At 40.2% G+C, this 18,070-nt stretch overlaps 1 non-coding gene across 1 annotated transcript; it reads right to left on the bottom strand.

Annotated features, from left to right (window-relative positions):
- Positions 1-15,788: 15,788 nt before the first annotated feature.
- On the bottom strand, positions 15,789-15,907 carry LOC133571216 (5S ribosomal RNA). The gene has a single exon (XR_009810353.1). It is a non-coding gene; the product is annotated as a 5S ribosomal RNA (ribosomal RNA).
- Positions 15,908-18,070: the final 2,163 nt, after the last annotated feature.

Genomic DNA, 18,070 nt, shown 5'->3' with positions numbered 1-18,070 from the left:
TATCTTCTTCTTTGTACTTTGTAAACACTTTAAGTGTGAAGAGTTTCTTGAAGTGGATCATATTAGTACATTGTTTGATTGCTTTGCTTCATCCATTCCATCATTTAATTCCACATACTGATATACTGAAGGTCTTAAGTGTTGTACGTGCATACAAATGTTTTAAATTACATTTTTCTCTAAGATTATATTTCTCCTCTTTTGTTGAGAATTGTTGTACATTCTTGGCTAGCAGGTTATAGTTTGCTTTGTGTATCATTTTAGCTGTTTGCAAATTCACTATGTGGTGGAATTTCAGTATTTTTGATTCAATAAATAAAGTGTTTGTATGTTGTCTATATCCAACATGATGTATTATTATAACTGATCTTTTTTGTAACACAGTTAATGAATGAAGTGTACTTTTGTAGTTATTTCCTATATTTCTACACAATAAGTCAGATATGTAACACTAGTGAGCAGTAGAGAATATGAAGTCATTTTTGGTCTAGAACATGTTTTGCTTTATTCATTATTGACGTGTTTCTTGCTACTTTATGTTGTATATTTTTTACATGAGATTTCCAGTTCAATCTATCATCAAATATTATACCTAGACATGTGGTTTCATTTACTCTTTCAATTTATATCCTGTCTATTTGTGTTTGTGTTTGACTTTCTCTTCTACTGTTACCAAATAGCATTATTTTACTTTTAGTGAGATTCAAAGATTGTCAAAGCATCTTTTTAATGTGTTCATTTCTTCTGTTATTATTTGTATTATCTTCTGTGTGTTCTCTCCTGAACAAAACACTGTTGTATCATCTGCAAATAATACTAACTTTAAATCTTTTGTAACTTTACAAATGTCATCTATATAGAGATTGAATAATTGAGGTCCTAGTATTGATCCCTGAGGTACACCACAGGATATATTTAGTGTTGTAGAAGTGTGTTGGCCTAGCTTCACGTATTCCTGTTGGTTAAATAACTTCTTATCCAGTTTAAGACCAACCCTCTGATGCCATATCCTTCTAGTTTTTTGATGAAAATATTGTGATTAATTGTGTCAAATGCTTTAGTTGGATCCAACAACACTGCTGCTGCACATTTTTTACTATCTATTGCATTGCTCATTTCTTCTGTCATTTCAATGAAAGCCATCAAAGTTGAAATATTAGCTGTGTATCCATATTGCTTCTCTTCTAGTATTCTATGTTTGTTTGTGAAACTCTCTAATCTGTTATTGGACACTTTTTCAATGATTTTAGAAAACTGTGGAAGTAAAGAAACAGGTCTATAATTTGTAAATTGGTGTTTGTCTCCAGTCTTATAAATTGGTGCAACTTTAGCTATTTTCATTTAGTTTGGGTATTTGAAATGATAGGTTTCTAATATACATGAATGGTCCTGAGATCTCTTCTAGAACCTTTTTTATGGTTTCCATATCAATTCCATTACAATCAGTTGAAGTCTTAGATTACAGGATTATAACTATTTCCTCCTGTGTCACATTACTGAGGAACATGGAGTTGGGATTTGGCTCTATGGTATCATTATAGTCCTCAATTGAAACTGGGTCTGGAATCCTTTCCTCCAATTTTGGTCCAATATTTATTATAAGTAATTATTGAAGCTTTCAACTACTTCCTTTATGTTGTCATTATTTGTGTTTCCGTCTAAGAAGTATTGGGGGTAATCCCCCCAAATATAAGCTTTGGCTTCAGCCTATTCCTTTTTCCGTCATTCTTTTTCTTTTCTTTTTGTGTGTAAATGTGTATGATTGTTAAATATGTATCATCTGTACTGTTAAACTGGTCACACAGAATGGTTGATGGTTGATTATATGATGGAAATAAACTTATTTCATTCAAATAAACATATGGGACGCAGGTTGTCTTACGTCAGCACCAGAAGTGGTCAAATCAGCTTCTCACCTGGCAGGTTTTTTGGGGATGAATAGGGAAGTCCTTCTTTAGCTGCCATCTTGTTTTATCATATATTGCTGCCTTTGCACCTGTCAATGTTCACTTTTGTATGCACATTAAATCAACAACAAATCTTGACTTTGGAGCAATGTTCACAGACTCTAGTATTTGGCTCTCTATTAGATGTGACAGTGCCTACCTCTTTAGGACCACCCTTTCTAGATATAAAAAGATGTGTATTTACAACATTAATATATACATACTATGCAAACATAAAAAAGGTAAGCTTTTAGTTGTGTTTAAAATGTTTTGTTTGTAATTGTTTTTTAATCTTCTTTATTTACTTCAAGTTATTACAGTATGTCTCTATAAACATATTTATTTTATACATTTTGGCCAAAGGAGGCACATTTCAATTTCTGACTCACACTTGTTGTTACATATGTTGACCAGAGGGGGATGAATAGGGAAGTCCTTCTTTAGCTGTCGTCTTGTTTTATCATATATTGCTGCCTTTGCACCTGTCAATGTTCATTGTTTATGCACATTAAATCAACAAAAAACCCTGACTTTGGAGCAATGTTCACGGACTCTAGTATTTGGCTCGTTATTAGAGGCAATGTTATTGAGACCATGATTTATGTCATCACTTGTGCACACCTCCTCATATGGAAGATACTTTTCCTTCTTCATGTCTCAAGAAGGGTAGAAATACAAGAAGAAATACATGAATGCATACAGTGGAGTGCGGGGAGCCCTAGAGGTAGTTGTAAGGTGTCCCCAGCTAAATGACAGATAGTTAACAGCAAAGGACCCTCACTGGGTCCATTTGTACACTCTCAGTTACATTCTTTCTTTCTTTCTTTAGTTGATTTGGAACAAGAACACACTTACAGCATAAAACATCACACACTTTCATATCGTTTCACTTTTCATCATGTCCGAAAAGGAGTAGGAAGAAGCAGAGCTTATTTAATCCTACCCTTTTCCCACTTCAGAGCGTTTACAAATATATACATCATTTACTGACCTTTTTATAGTAAAATGACATCCGTGAATGAGTAATACAACAGTTTTGTAATATATCATTAATTAAGTCAGTCATTATTAACATACTGAGATGAAGAATATCTTCATTTCAATAAGGTTGAAAGTATTTCTCATAATTCTTCTTCTTTGGACTTTGTAAGCACTATTCATGTGAACAACCTCTTAAAGTGGATCATATCAGTACAATGTTTCACTTCTTTGCTTCATCCATTCCATCATTTAATTCCACATACTGATATGCTAAAGGTTCTAAGTGTTGTACGTGCATACAAATGTTTTACATTTTATTTTCCTCTAAGATTATATTTCTCCTCTTTAGTTGAGAAGAATTGTTGTACATTCTTTGGTAGCAGGTTATAGTTTGCTTTGTACATCAATTTAGCTGTTTGCAATTTTACCAATTCATTGAACTTTAATATTTTTGATTCAATAAATAAAGTGTTTGTATGTTGTCTATATCCAACATTATATATCAGTCTAATTGATCTTTTTTGTAACACGGTTAGTGAATGTAGCGCACATTTGTAGTTGTTTCCCATATTTCTGCACAATAAGTCAGATATGTAACACTAGTGAGCAGTAGAGAATATGAAGTCATTTTTGACCCAGGACGTGTTTTGCTTTATTATTATTTATTATTTGTATTATCTAACTTTAAGTCCTTTGTAACTTTACAAATGTGGTTTATATAAAGATGAAACAATCTTGGTCCCAGTATTGATCCCTGGGGTACACCACAAGATATATCTAGCTGTGTTGACATATTTTCACCCATCTTCACATTTTGCTTCCTGTTGGTTAAAAAGCTTCTTACCCAGTTCAAGACCAACCCTCTGATGCCATATCGTTCTAGTTTTGTTATTAAAATATCATGATTAATTGTGTCAAATGCTTTAGTTAAGTCCATGAATGTGCTATTGCATTGCTCATTTCCTCTGTTATTTGGATTAATGCTATTCTTGTTGAGATATTTGCTGTGAATTCTGGTGTGTAGTTAGTAAACTGGTGTATGTCTCCATTCTTAGAAATTGGTACGACTTTTGCAATTTTCATTTTGTCAGCGAATTTGCGGGTTAGAAATGATACGTTGCTGATATATGTCAGAGGTTCTGAAATGTCTTCTATAACCTTTTTTATGGTTACCATATCTATTCCATGACAGTCGGTTGAGGTCTTGGATTTACAATGTTTTACAATTTTGATTATTTCTTCTTTTGTCACGTTCTTAAGAAACATGGAATTGGGATTTCTGTCTATGAGCTCACTCAAGTCCTCAACTGATCCATCATCTGCATTTGGAAATCTTTGTTCCACATTGTTTCCGATATTAACAAAGTAATCCTTAAAACGTTCAACTATTTGGTTCATATTATCATTTTTTGTATTTCCATGTAGAAAGTACTGGGGGTAATCTTTCTTAGCAGCATTTTTAATGATGCTATTTAGGATGCCCCATGTTGCTCTCATGTTGTTTCTGTTCTTCTTTAATAATTGTCTGTAGTATTCCTTCTTACATGTTCCTAGTATACCAATTAGCTTGTTTTTATATTTATTATACTTATTTTCTGCCTCTATAGATGTCTGTGTTATTAATATTCTATATAATGTCTTTTTTTTGTGACAAGCATTTTTCAGTCCTTTTGTCATCCATGGTTGGTTGTTTTTCTTTTGCTTCTTACTAACTTCTTTCCATGGACAACATAAACATTGATATTATACATGTGGGCCAATATATATATATATATATATATATATATATATATATATATATATATATATATATATATATATATATATATATATATATATATATATATATATGTCTTAATAAGGTTATCCAAAAAATAGTGCTCGATACCGTAGTAGAGCGCAATATATGTATGTGTGGGAAAAAAAATCACAAGACTATTTCATCTCTACAGGCCTGTTTCATGAGGGGGGGTACCCTCAATCGTCAGGAGATTTTAATGGGAGCATTCGCATACCATGGTTTATATAGGGCACAGAGTGGGTGGGTACAGGCTGGCCTAGGGGCGTGGTGATTGGCTCATGTGTTACCTAGGAGGTGTTTCCGTCTATGGCGGCATGTTGTTACAATTTCGCTGCGCTTGTTGAGGGATGACAGGTCTGGACGGTAAATAATAAACAGCTTCTCTTTCAAGCATAGGTTGCATCTTTTATTACCACTATTGTAAGGTGTGCTGGATGCAAGAATTTGCCATGTTATTGAATATTCAACATTATTGTCTTTGAGGTCCCAAATGTGTTTGCTGAGTTCTGTGGTATTTCGCAGGTTTTTGTTCCTGAAAGAAGCCTTGTGATTGTTCCATCTGGTTTTGAATTCACCCTCGGTTAATCCTACATATGTGTCGGATGTGTTAATGTCCTTGCGTATTACCTTAGATTGGTAGACAACTGATGTTTGTAAGCACCCCCCGTTGAGGGGGCAATCAGGTTTCTTTCGACATTACATGCTTTGTTGGTTTTGGAGTCGCTCTGACTGGGGGTCGACGGCTCATTTGCAATTGTTTTGTTGTGGTTTGAGATGATTTGTCGTATATTGTTCATACAGCTGTAGCTCAATGTAATGTTGTTCTTGTTGAATACTTTTCTTAGGTTGTTGTCTTTGGGAAAGTGTTTGTCAATCAGATTGAGGAATTTGTGTCCAATGTTCATTGAGACGTTTTTGCTGTATGGGGGGTTGTACCAGATGATGTCGTTTCGTTTTCTGTTCTTTTTTGGCTGGTTTCCTGGCGTGGGTTCATAAGTGAGGGTGAAGTTGTATCCGCTTTCATCAAGGGCTTTTTTGTACGGGGGGGTTGCTTGGTCAAATTCAGCTTTGCTAGATGACAGCATCGATAGCCTTTTATTGATTCCGGTAGGTATTCTTTTCGTGGTGGTGGGTGGGTGGTTGCTGTCATGGTGCACGTATTGGAGTGTTGTGTTGGGTTTCGTGAATGGTTGGTAGCTGTTATTTCTCAGGTTGAAAGTGACGTCAAGGAAGTTGACGGTTTGCTTGTTGGCTTCAATCGTGATCCGTAGGCCGTTCTCTTTGAAAATTTGGCATATGCGCTTCTTGGTATTCTCGCTGCTCTTCGCCAAGGAGCAGCGAGAATACCAAGAAGCGCATATGCTCGCTGCTCCTCGCCAACAAGCAAACCGTCAACTTCCTTGACGTCACTTTCAACCTGAGAAATAACAGCTACCAACCATTCACGAAACCCAACACAACACTCCAATACGTGCACCATGACAGCAACCACCCGCCCACCACCACGAAAAGAATATCTACCGGAATCAATAAAAGGCTATCGATGCTGTCATCTAGCAAAGCTGAATTTGACCAAGCAACCCCCCCGTACAAAAAAGCCCTTGATGAAAGGGAATACAACTTCACCCTCACCTATGAACCCACGCCAGGAAACCAGCCAAAAAAGAACAGAAAACGAAACGACATCATCTGGTACAACCCCCCATACAGCAAAAACGTCTCAACGAACATTGGACACAAATTCCTCAATCTGATTGACAAACACTTTCCCAAAGACAACAACCTAAGAAAAGTATTAAACAAGAACAACATTAAATTGAGCTACAGCTGCATGAACAATATACGACAAATCATCTCAAACCACAACAAAACAATTGCAAATGAGCCGTCGACCCCCAGTCAGAGCGACTCCAAAACCAACAAAGCATGTAACTGTCGAAAGAAACCTGATTGCCCCCTCAACGGGGGGTGCTTACAAACATCAGTTGTCTACCAATCTAAGGTAATACGCAAGGACATTAACACATCCGACACATATGTAGGATTAACCGAGGGTGAATTCAAAACCAGATGGAACAATCACAAGGCTTCTTTCAGGAACAAAAACCTGCGAAATACCACAGAACTCAGCAAACACATTTGGGACCTCAAAGACAATAATGTTGAATATTCAATAACATGGCAAATTCTTGCATCCAGCACACCTTACAATAGTGGTAATAAAAGATGCAACCTATGCTTGAAAGAGAAGCTGTTTATTATTTACCGTCCAGACCTGTCATCCCTCAACAAGCGCAGCGTAATTGTAACAACATGCCGCCATAGACGGAAACACCTCCTAGGTAACACATGAGCCAATCACCACGCCCCTAGGCCAGCCTGTACCCACCCACTCTGTGCCCTATATAAACCATGGTATGCGAATGCTCCCATTAAAATCTCCTGACGATTGAGGGTACCCCCCCTCATGAAACAGGCCTGTAGAGATGAAATAGTCTTGTGATTTTTTTTCCCACACATACATATATATATATATATATATATATATATATATATATATATATATATATATATATATATATATATATATATATATATATATTTGATGTGGCAAGCTACTTTTGCAGTGTAGCTTGTAGTGTAGCGTGCTACAATTCTCTGAGGATAGCTTAGCTACATTTAATTGAGAGTAACTTGTAGCTTAGCTTACTACATTGTCCAGGTAGCTTGCCCATCACTGTCTATTTGGCCTAGCTCACATGTCAATAGTTTGAATACTGCAAACTTCAATACAGTAACACCTCATTTGTTCTGCAGACGTCCAGCGGGTGTCAGCGGGGAGTCATGAAGAGGAGTGGCACACCAGTGTGGGACAGAAGGAGCTACAGGCCCCCTCCCACATTAAAGAGGAGCAGCTTCATGATGAAGATGAAGCTCAGTCCTTACAGCTTCATCACAGTCAAAGTGAGGAGAACAGAGGGGCGGAGCTTGTAAGTCAACACATCACAGAAGCTGATGGAGAGCATTGTGAAGATATCAAGTCAGAACCAGACAGCATCTTTGCTCCACTGTCAGACATGGACCACATGATGTCACACTCTTCTGATCACAGTGACCACATCCAAAAACCTTTGGAGAGTAAAAATGACTCTAAAGGTGATACGAGACATCACACTAACGACAAACACTTTGACTGCTCTGATTGTGGGAAAACATTTAGACAGAAGAGTCATTTTACAGTACACATGAGAACACATACTGGAGAGAAACCTTTTGCTTGCTCAGCTTGTGCTAAAAGATTCAACACTAATAAGGAACTTATATTACACGTGAGAACACACACAGGTGAGAAACCTTTTATGTGCTCCGTTTGTAAGAAGAGTTTCTCCACAAAACAGTACATGACCACACACATGAGAATACATACTGGAGAGAAACCTTTTGCTTGCTCAGCTTGTGCTAAAAGATTCAACACTAAGAAGGAACTTATATTACATGTGAGAACACACACAGGTGAGAAACCTTTTACTTGCTCCGTTTGTAAGAAGAGTTTCTCCAAAAAGGAACACATGACCAGACACATGAGAACACACACAGGTGAGAAACCTTTTGCTTGCTCTGTTTGTAAGAAGAGTTTCTCCAGAAAGGCACACATGACCACACACATGAGAACACACACTGGAGAGAAACCTTTTGTTTGCTCAGCTTGTGCTAAAAGATTCAAATCTAAGAGGGAAATGATATTACACATGAGAACACACACAGGTGAGAAACCTTTTACTTGCTCTGTTTGTAAGACGAGTTTCTCCAGAAAGGAACAAATGACCACACACATGAGAACACACACTGGAGAGAAACCGTATAGTTGCACTGTGTGTGATAAGATGTTCAGGTTTAAGAATCAGGACAGTAAACACAAGTGTGTAACAGTCATGGAAGCTGCAGGGATTTAAAAACAGTTAAACAGTGATTGTGCTAAATGTAGTTTAAAAACACAGCATGTATAATATGAATGTATATTTGATGTTGTATGTAGTGCTTCTCAGTCCGAATGAGACTAACCCTAACCCCTAACCCTAATAATATCAAATAAATAAATAAAAAACAATAATGATAATAATAAAACATGTGATTACTCGAAGGCTTCGATGGACATGCAAGTACCGAGACTACGATTTCCCTCGCCCGGACGCGGGTCACTGGGGCCCCCCTCTAAAGCCAGGCCCGCAGTTAGGGCACAATGGCGAGCGCCTGGTGGCCGGGCCTGTCCCCATGGGGCCCGGGAGGGCACAGCCCGAAGAGGCGATGTGGGTCCCCCCCTCCAATGGGCTCACCACACATAGCAGGGCCCATAGAGGTCGGGTGCGCTGTGAGCTGGGCGGCAGCCGAAGGCAGGGCACTTGGCGGTCCGATCCTCGGCTACATAAGCTAGCTCTTGGGACGTAAAATGTCACCTCGCTGGGGGAAAAGGAGCCTCAGCTAGTGCGCGAGGTGGAGAAGTTCCGGCTGGATATAGTCAGACTCACTTCGACGCACAGCAAGGGCTCTGGAACCAGTTCTCTCGAGAGGGGTTGGACTCTCTTCCACACTGGCGTTGCACGCAGTGAGAGGCGATGAGCTGGGGTAGCAATTCTTGTTGCCCCCCGGCTCAAAGCCTGCACGTTGGAGTTCAACCCAGTGGACGAAAGGGCAGCTTTCCTCCGCCTTCGGGTGGGGGGACGGGTCCTGACTGTTGTTTGTGCTTAAGCACCAAACGTTAGTTCAGAGTACCCACCCTTTTTGGATACACTCGAGGGAGTACTGGAAAGTGCTCCCCCGGGTGATTCCCTTGTCCTACTGGGGGACTTCAACGCTCATGTTGGCAACGACAGTGAAACCTGGAGAGGCGTGATTGGGAAGAATGGCCTCCCGGATCTGAACCCGAGTGGTGCTTTGTTATTGGACTTTTGTGCTCGTCACAGATTGTCCATAACGAACACCATGTTCAAACATAAGGGTGTCCATATGTGCACTTGGCACCAGGATACCCTAGGCCGCAGTTCCATGATCGACTTTGTCGTTGTGTCATCGTATTTGCTACCTTATGTTTTGGACACTCGGGTGAAGAGAGGGGCGGAGCTTTCTACCGATCACCACTTGGTGGTGAGCTGGCTGCGATGGTGGGGGAGGATGCTGTACAGACCTGGCAGGCCCAAACGCATTGTGAGGGTCTGCTGGGAACGTCTAGCAGAGTCTCCTGTCAGAGAGAGTTTCAATTCCCACCTCCAGAAGAACTTTGAACATGTCACGAGGGAGGTGCTGGACATTGAGTCCGAGTAGACGATGTTCCGTGCCTCTATTGTCGAGGCGGCTGATTGGAGCTGTGGCCGCAAAGTGGTTAGTGCATGTCGTGGCAGTAATCCCAAAACCCGTTGGTGGACACCGGCGGTGAGGGATGCTGTCAAGCTGAAGAAGGAATCCTATCGGGTTCTTTTGGCTCAAAGGACTCCGGAGGCAGCGGAAAGGTACCGACAGGCCAAGCGGTGTGCGGCTTCAGCGGTCGCGGAAGCAAAAACTCGGACATGGGAGGAGTTTGGAGAAGCCATGGAAAACGACTTCCGGACAGCTTCAAAGCGATTCTGGACCATCATCTGCCGCCTCAGGAAGGTGAAGCAGTGCACTATCAATACTGTGTATGGTGAGGATGGTGTTCTGCTGACCTCAACTGCGGATGTTGTGGATGAGGATGCCACCCGAACGCCTCCCTATGGAGGTGTTTCGGGAACGTCCGACTGGTAGGACGCTGCGGGGAAGACCCAGGACACGTTGGGAAGACTATCTCTCCCGGCTGGCCTGGGAACGCCTCGGGATCCTCCGGAAGTAGCTGGACGAAGTTGCTGGGGAGAGGGAACTCTGGGCTTCCCTGCTTAGGCTGCTGCCCCCGCGTCCCAACCTCGGATAAGCGGAAGAAGATGGATGGATGGATGGAAGTTGAATATGATTTTAGATTCAACAGACCTTATACAAGCATGAAACAGTTCTTTCAATAGTTTCTGAATTATAGGCTTTTGTAAACATTTCAATTAAACATATGCTTGTCTTTGTTACATGTTTCACCTTCATATTAAAAAAATGCTACAACTGCAAATATTGCTATAAGTCTTGGTTTTCTAATAAATGTGTCCTTTTAATACTTACAAAACTGAGCATTTTTTTAAAATCTTTCATTACACTACATAAAGCTGTTATACTCTTAGATATACAGTCCTTGAATCTTGAGTCAATCAATCAATCAATCAATGTTTATTAATATAGCCCTAAATCACAAGTGTCTCAAAGGGCTGCACAAGCCACAACGACATCATCGGTTCAGATCCCACATCAGGGCAAGGAAAAACTCAACCCAGTGGGATGACAATGAGAAACCTAAGAGAGGACCGCAGATGTGGGTGACCCCCCACCCCCCACACCCCCTCTAGAGGAGACCGGTGCAATGGACGTTGAGTGGGTCTAGCATAATATTGTGAAAATCCAGTCCATAGTGGATCTAACATAATAGTGTGAGGGTCCAGTCCATAGTGGATCTAACATAATAGTAAGAGTCCAGTCCATAGTGGGTCTAACATAATAGTGTGAGGGTCCAGTCCATAGTGGATCTAACATAATAGTAAGAGTCCAGTCCATAGTGGGGTCAGCAGGCATCCCGAGCGGAGACGGGTCAGCAGCACAGAGATGTCCCCAACCGATGCACAGGCGAGCGGTCCACCCCGGGTCCCGACTCTGGACAGCCAGCACTTCATCCATGGCCACCGGACCTGTGCCCCACCTCCACAAAGGAGAGGGGGACAGAGCATAAAATAAAGTAAATGGCAGATTAACTGGTCTAAAAAGGGGGTTTAGTTAAAGGCTAGAGTATACAAATGAGTTTTAAGATGGGACTTAAATGCTTCTACTGAGGTAGCATCTCTAATTGTTACCGGGAGGGCATTCCATAGTACTGGAGCCCCAATAGAAAACGCTCTATAGCCCGCAGACTTTTTTTGGGCTCTGGGAATCACTAATAGGCCGGAGTTTTTTGAAGGCAGATTTCTTGCCGGGACATATGGTACAATACAATCGGCAAGATAGGCTGGAGCTAGACCGCGTAGTATTTTATACCTCAGTAGTAAAACCTTAAAGTCACATCTTAAGTGCACAGGAAATCAGTGCAGGTGAGCCAATATAGGTATATATATACTGTATATATATATGTGTATATATGTATATAAAGGTGTATACATTATAGGCGTAATATGATCAAACTTTCTTGTTCTTGTCAAAAGTCTAGCAGCCGCATTTTGTACCAACTGTAATCTTTTAATGCTAGACATAGGGAGACCCCAAAATAATACGTAACAGTGTGGTGGAATTTCTGACCTATTGAACCATATTTTGTGTCTGTCACAGTCCGAAAAGAGAGCGAGGTCGAAAAGCATTAAGAATGTCTGCTCGTTTTTCTTTTTTCTATTCTGAACCATTGAAGGAGCATATGTAGGTTATAGTTGAACGAGTGGTCGGCCTGACCATTCTACAAAATGTTTTCATTGTTTATTATGGCCAAAGGATTCAAGGAGGTTGCAGAATAAACAGGTCCAAAACAACGGGACCTTGACACATGAGGGGAACACATAAATGGCCAAGTAGACCAAGTCTATGCATGATTCGCATGATTCTCCATTCATCCAACTTCTCCGGAGGACGTTGTCTGTTTGCATTGGCAATTCAATCCAACCTTGTACCAGTTGATTATGGGTAAATAAAACTTTTGTACTAAATTCACTTTTGTTGCTGTTTAAGATTCGGACCTTCCACCACATAAAATTGGCGTCACGAACAGGATGGTCTAGAACGGTTGATATCAGGACTCCCGGTATCTCAAGGCAGACAGAGTTGCATGTGCGCATCTAAAGTTAAGCAATTTCCCTTAATGTGTAAACGCTGTCTGTCTGAGATGGTCGGGACTGGTAAGACTAAATGATGAACCTGTTTTTGATAACAGATAGGTCTAGCCAGGTTCTCCAAAAACAACCTGGAATGGGGTATGTTATGGTTGGATTGGGTTGTTATATATGTGATTATATTGTCTGTGTGTTTGTTTGAAAACTTGTGATTTCTTGTTGTAACAATTGTCAATACGTGGACTTTGGCGTGGTTGGTTTTCCCATGGTGCAAAGGATTTGGACCGGACACGGCGTGAAGGTGAATACATATTTTAATTATACTAATAAAGTGTAAACAAAAAGCGTGTTCAAGGCGGAGATAAACTTGGCTAAGAAAACAAAACTTGCACAAAGGCAGAAACTATGGACATAAAACAAATAAACACTTACTGTGATGTGAACAGGGCAGCGTGGACTATGAACATGAAACAGAGTGTCAGGAGTGTGTCAATAGTGTGATGTTTCCAGGCTGACAATGGGCTTAAATAATACAGACATGATTAGTGACAGGTGCGTGAGTGCAAAACGTGAGACAGGTGAAAACTAAAGGGTTGGCATGGAAACAAACACAATGGAGCGTAAACAGAAACTGAAGAGTCCAACAACCAAACAAAACAAAACATGACTAAAACAAAACATGATCACACAGACATGACAACAATAAGGGGAACTGTTAATAGAATTGTGGTGGTTCAGGAGTGTCAAGCACAAACGATTTGAGGCAAATACATTTTTTAACTTCTTCCCCCCTCTGGCGTTGTCGGCAGAGGGGGCCTTCTTCTGCAAGTACACCAGATTAGCACAGTTTGGATACAGCTAAAGTGAAGGCCTTTTTAACTAACCGGTGGTATATTTGACTATAAAAAATTGTTGAAAGTTTGTGAATGTGCGACGCATCTGTCTTTGTGGAACTGCAGGGGTGAAAAGGCCTCATTTTAAGTGACCTTTTCAGTGACTCCGGTAAAAGAGATCGACTGAGCTGATGTCTGTCACGACGTTCTGATTAGTGTGCTGCGGTTAGACCAGGGGTCGGCAACCTTTACCACTCAAAGAGCCATTTTGACCAGTTTCACAAATTAAAGAAAACAATGGGAGCCACAAAACTCTTTTGAAATTTAAAATGAAATAACACTGCGTACAAAGTTTTTTTTTGCTTTGTGCTATGTATAAACCAGGGGTCTCAGACAGGCGGTCTGCACCTTCATATGAAAATGTAATGTTAGTGCGGCCCGCAAGTTTTATATGGACGGCACTTGACAGCGTCATACTTGCCAATCCTCCCGATTTTTCCGGGAGACTCCCGAAATTCAGGGCTACTATTCTCTCCAACGTCCGCTGATTTTCACCCAAGCAACAATAATAAGGGCTTGCCGTGATGGCACAGCATTTCACACTCTCTCCCACCTGTACAAACTGCGTGCTAGTTTATTCACATTTTGTATGCACGCCCTTATTTTTGTTGTTAGGGTGAAATTGTTAGGGTGAAAATAAATAATAAAAAAGATCTGAGAATATATACTCCAGGAGATTTCTGGGAGTGGCACTGAAATTCTGAAGTCTCCTGGGAAAATCGGGAGGGTCGGCAAGTACAAGTGATGGGATCGGCAGTTCTTTTGACTGTACTGAATCACTAGAATCAGTTCCTTTAATTGAGTCGTTCAAAAAATTTGTTCACCGAATCCCCCCCCCCCAAAAAAATAAAAAATAAAAATAGGAGGGGGCGGGGCGTGCGTAGTACAGTACAGTGCAGACATTCGCGGGAGAAGCAGCAAATAGGGTGAACGCGAGTCCCTACACAGCTCTGTGCATGCAGTACACCAGGCAGTGAGTGACACAGTCAGCACAGTTCAGTACGTCAACCTGAATCACTTCTGCAGCAGCAGTTCTGTGTGCAGGTCGGCGAATCATGAGTCAGTCAGTAACAGCTTCCCCAGCGGCAGATCTCGGTGTGTGTCAGTTCGCCAACGACACAACGACTCCCACACACACCCGCATCCCCTCACATCCCTGCTAATCTGTAAAGGTCTGGAAATTGTCCAAAATGTGTGTGTGTATGAGAAGATAGACAAATTATGTTGGGAAATCATATGAGTGAATCCATCCATCCATGTATCTTCTTCCGCTTATCAGAGGTCGGGTCGCGGGGGCAGAAGCCCAGACTTCTCTCTCCCGAGCCATTTCGTCCAGCTCAGAGTGAATAATAAATGTTGTTTATTATTATTAGGTTCTGATATAATACAGCTGTGCTTCTGGGTGAGAAAAATAGTTGACTGTTGAGGTTGTTTTTGTCTGTGTGAGTCTGATTGTGACAGTGTGATATTATAGTTTTGTAAAATAAAGTGTCTGAGATTTTGATTACACAAAAAAGGCTCGCTCGTTGTTGATTTTTTTGTGCACGTGTGACGCAGTAAGAAGAAGAGGCGGCTCTGTTAGGAGACATTTTGAGATAAGAGGTGTGTCGTTGTGACGAGGTTGTGTGACGTGCTGCACGTTAGACGTGGGCCGGAGAGGTGTGTCACTGTTAGCATAGCATAGGTTAACATAAATTAGATTAGCATAGGATTAGTTTAGCATTGAGCTAGGTTAGCAAAAATTAGCTTACTGAGGCCTAGTAAGGCTAGGTTAGCATTTAGCTTGGCATTACAAAATGTGAGTGGACAGCTTTCTCAGTCTGAAGAGAGTGCTGACAGGTTGTACTGTCATCAGTTATAGAACATGATTTATTAACGCCTTTTGACATATCAGGGACATTTAATGATCACTTGACATGCAAATTCTACATATGACACCTTTAATATTGCTAAATTAACACAACACATCAGTTCAGGTAATCCCTGCATATTTACTGCTCCTGTTGTGTTCTAATTAAATTAAGTAATTCATTTATACAGCACACATTCTCATATTGTGTATTAATTATGATACATTGTTATATTGTTATATTGCAGTAACAGTCAAACTGGTGTTCAACATATTGACGGACTATCCGTGACTGGTGAATTTATAAAATGACATGTCTTTTTGTAAAACTGAAAGTGAAATAAAAACGATAGGTTTTTTTTGCAAGAAGTGAGAAACAGCGCCCTCTGGCGTGAGTGTAAAAGCTTACAGCACCTGGTATTCCCAGGCGGTCTCCCATCCAAGTACTAACCAGGCCCGACCCTGCTTAGCTTCCGAGATCGGACGAGATCGGGCGTGTTCAGGGTAGTATGGCCGTAAGCCGAAAGACGAGGTAAAAACAACCTTTTTAAATGTAACTCTTACAGACGGGGTGAGAGACAATTATTGTTTATCTTAGAGCCTGGCGCGCATGCGTACACTAATGTGCTTTTTCTGGCTGTGTGAGGTGCAGCTCTCCATCCATTGTCTACCGCTTGTCTCTTTTGGGGTGGCAGGGGGTGCTGGAGCCTATCCCAGCTGCATTCAGATGCCACCTCATCACAGCTCTCAACACTACTTTATGCTTAGGGACCGTCAATAAATCACTATTGTCTTGAAAAATGTATATCTGCTACATCAAAACACTGATTCATCTAAAAGAAGGTAAATAATTAGTCATACCTCCTTATTGTGCATGCCCATTATTTCATAATTCTAACATATATATATCCATGTTTTATATAAAAAAAAATAAGGTTATTTTCCCAATAATCTCCATGTCATACAATTTAGTAACCTAATTCCACTTATTAGTCATGCTAACCTTTTAGTGTAACGCACAACTTTTTATTTTAAAATAGGGTTTTATTAAATAAAAAAAGGTTTTTAATAAAGATCATGTGCGTGATATATCTTATACAGATAATTAGCAGCATTTTTATTAGCTCCAAATGAGAGTCAAGTTGGTTTTATGTTGGATAGTCGTAGTTGTTGCGGGAGCTAAAAATGAAACCATGGTTTTCAATATTACTAATTTATATAAAATCCAATTAAACTTACATTTTAAAACAAAAAAGTGTGAATCACAATAGAAAAAACACTTCAAATATCAAGTGAATTTGGGATTTTAGGTCATATGACCTATGAAAGTGATCCTATTTTAAAATAAAAGGACTAATGTAAAGTGGAATTTGGTTACTAAGTTGCATGATGACATGGAGACTTTTAAAACAAATAATTATTGTTTACATTAAAAAAAATATTTAAATGATAAAATCAGGAACGATATTAAAAATGTATGACTATTTATTTGACCTCCTTTTAGATGAATCAGTGTTTTGATGTAGCAGATATACATCTTCGAAGACAATAGTAATTTATTGACGGTCCCTAAGCATAAAGTAGTGTTGAGAGCGGCACCTCTCCTGCAATCTCCCCGCAGCATGAGAGAGCAGTGTGGGCACAGTGAGGGGGAGCTTCCGCTGGAGCTCCGGAGGCAAATATCCACCGTGAAAGCAACTTGACCGCCGTAGCAAAGGAAGACAATCACACAGACAGAAAAAGCACATTAGTGTACGCATGCGCGCCAGGCTCTAAGATAAATAACAATTGTCTCCCATCCCGTCTGTAAGAGTTCTATTTAAAAAGGTTGGTTTTACCTCGTCTTTCGGCTTACGGCCATACTACCCATATAAGCTACGGTTTATTTACCAAAATAAGTTGTATGTCTTTGTTTTGAAAATGTAAAAGTTTATTCTTATTTTCAGAATGTTGAAATAGTTGTACCGGGGTTGGGGGGGGAAGCTGGTTACTTGTTTCTCTCGCGAGATCTGGAAAAGAGCTGGTTGATTGTTTCTCTCGCGAGATCTGACAAGACTGCGCGCGAACCAAACAGGGCGAGGATAAAGCAAGATGGCGTCTGACGGTGAAGACGTTATTGCAGTCGTCACAGTTCAGTGTTCTTAATCTGTGCGTCCATGTACACATATATGTCCTTTATTACACTCTATTAAATAGAGTCATAATAACTGTTTGTATATTAGTCTGAGCGCACTTCTAGAGCTAGCTTAGCTTGCTAGTTAGCTTAGCTTGTTAGCTGCTAACAAAGAGAGATGAAAACACATCGCTAAGCAGAGATCAAGTGTGAGTGTAAAGTGTTGTGATTGTGTGAAAATGTGCGAAAGAACCATAGCAGAGTACGAGGAGGAACTTTGTCCAACAAAAGAGGAGAAGGAGCGACAACATGAAAAACATCAAGTTGTGTTACACACAACAGGTTTGTTTACTTCTTACTCTCACATCTTTACTAACTTTATATTTATTATGAACACTTTTCTTCAATAGATTGTCTATAGGAAGATGAATTGTCATGTGAGGATGTTCAGACACACAATATTTATGAGAGGTTGATGTTCCTCTCAGTTTGTAACAAAGTGTATCAACATGTTTACACAAAACTCACACAGTCACCGGGGGAATATTCCAGAGAGCAGGTTAAGTGCAAA

This window comes from Nerophis lumbriciformis, linkage group LG28, assembly GCF_033978685.3.
Source record: "Nerophis lumbriciformis linkage group LG28, RoL_Nlum_v2.1, whole genome shotgun sequence".
NCBI lineage: Eukaryota > Metazoa > Chordata > Actinopteri > Syngnathiformes > Syngnathidae > Nerophis > Nerophis lumbriciformis.
The sequence above is the reverse complement of the archived record's forward strand: the minus strand, read 5'-3'. Positions and strand labels throughout refer to the sequence as shown.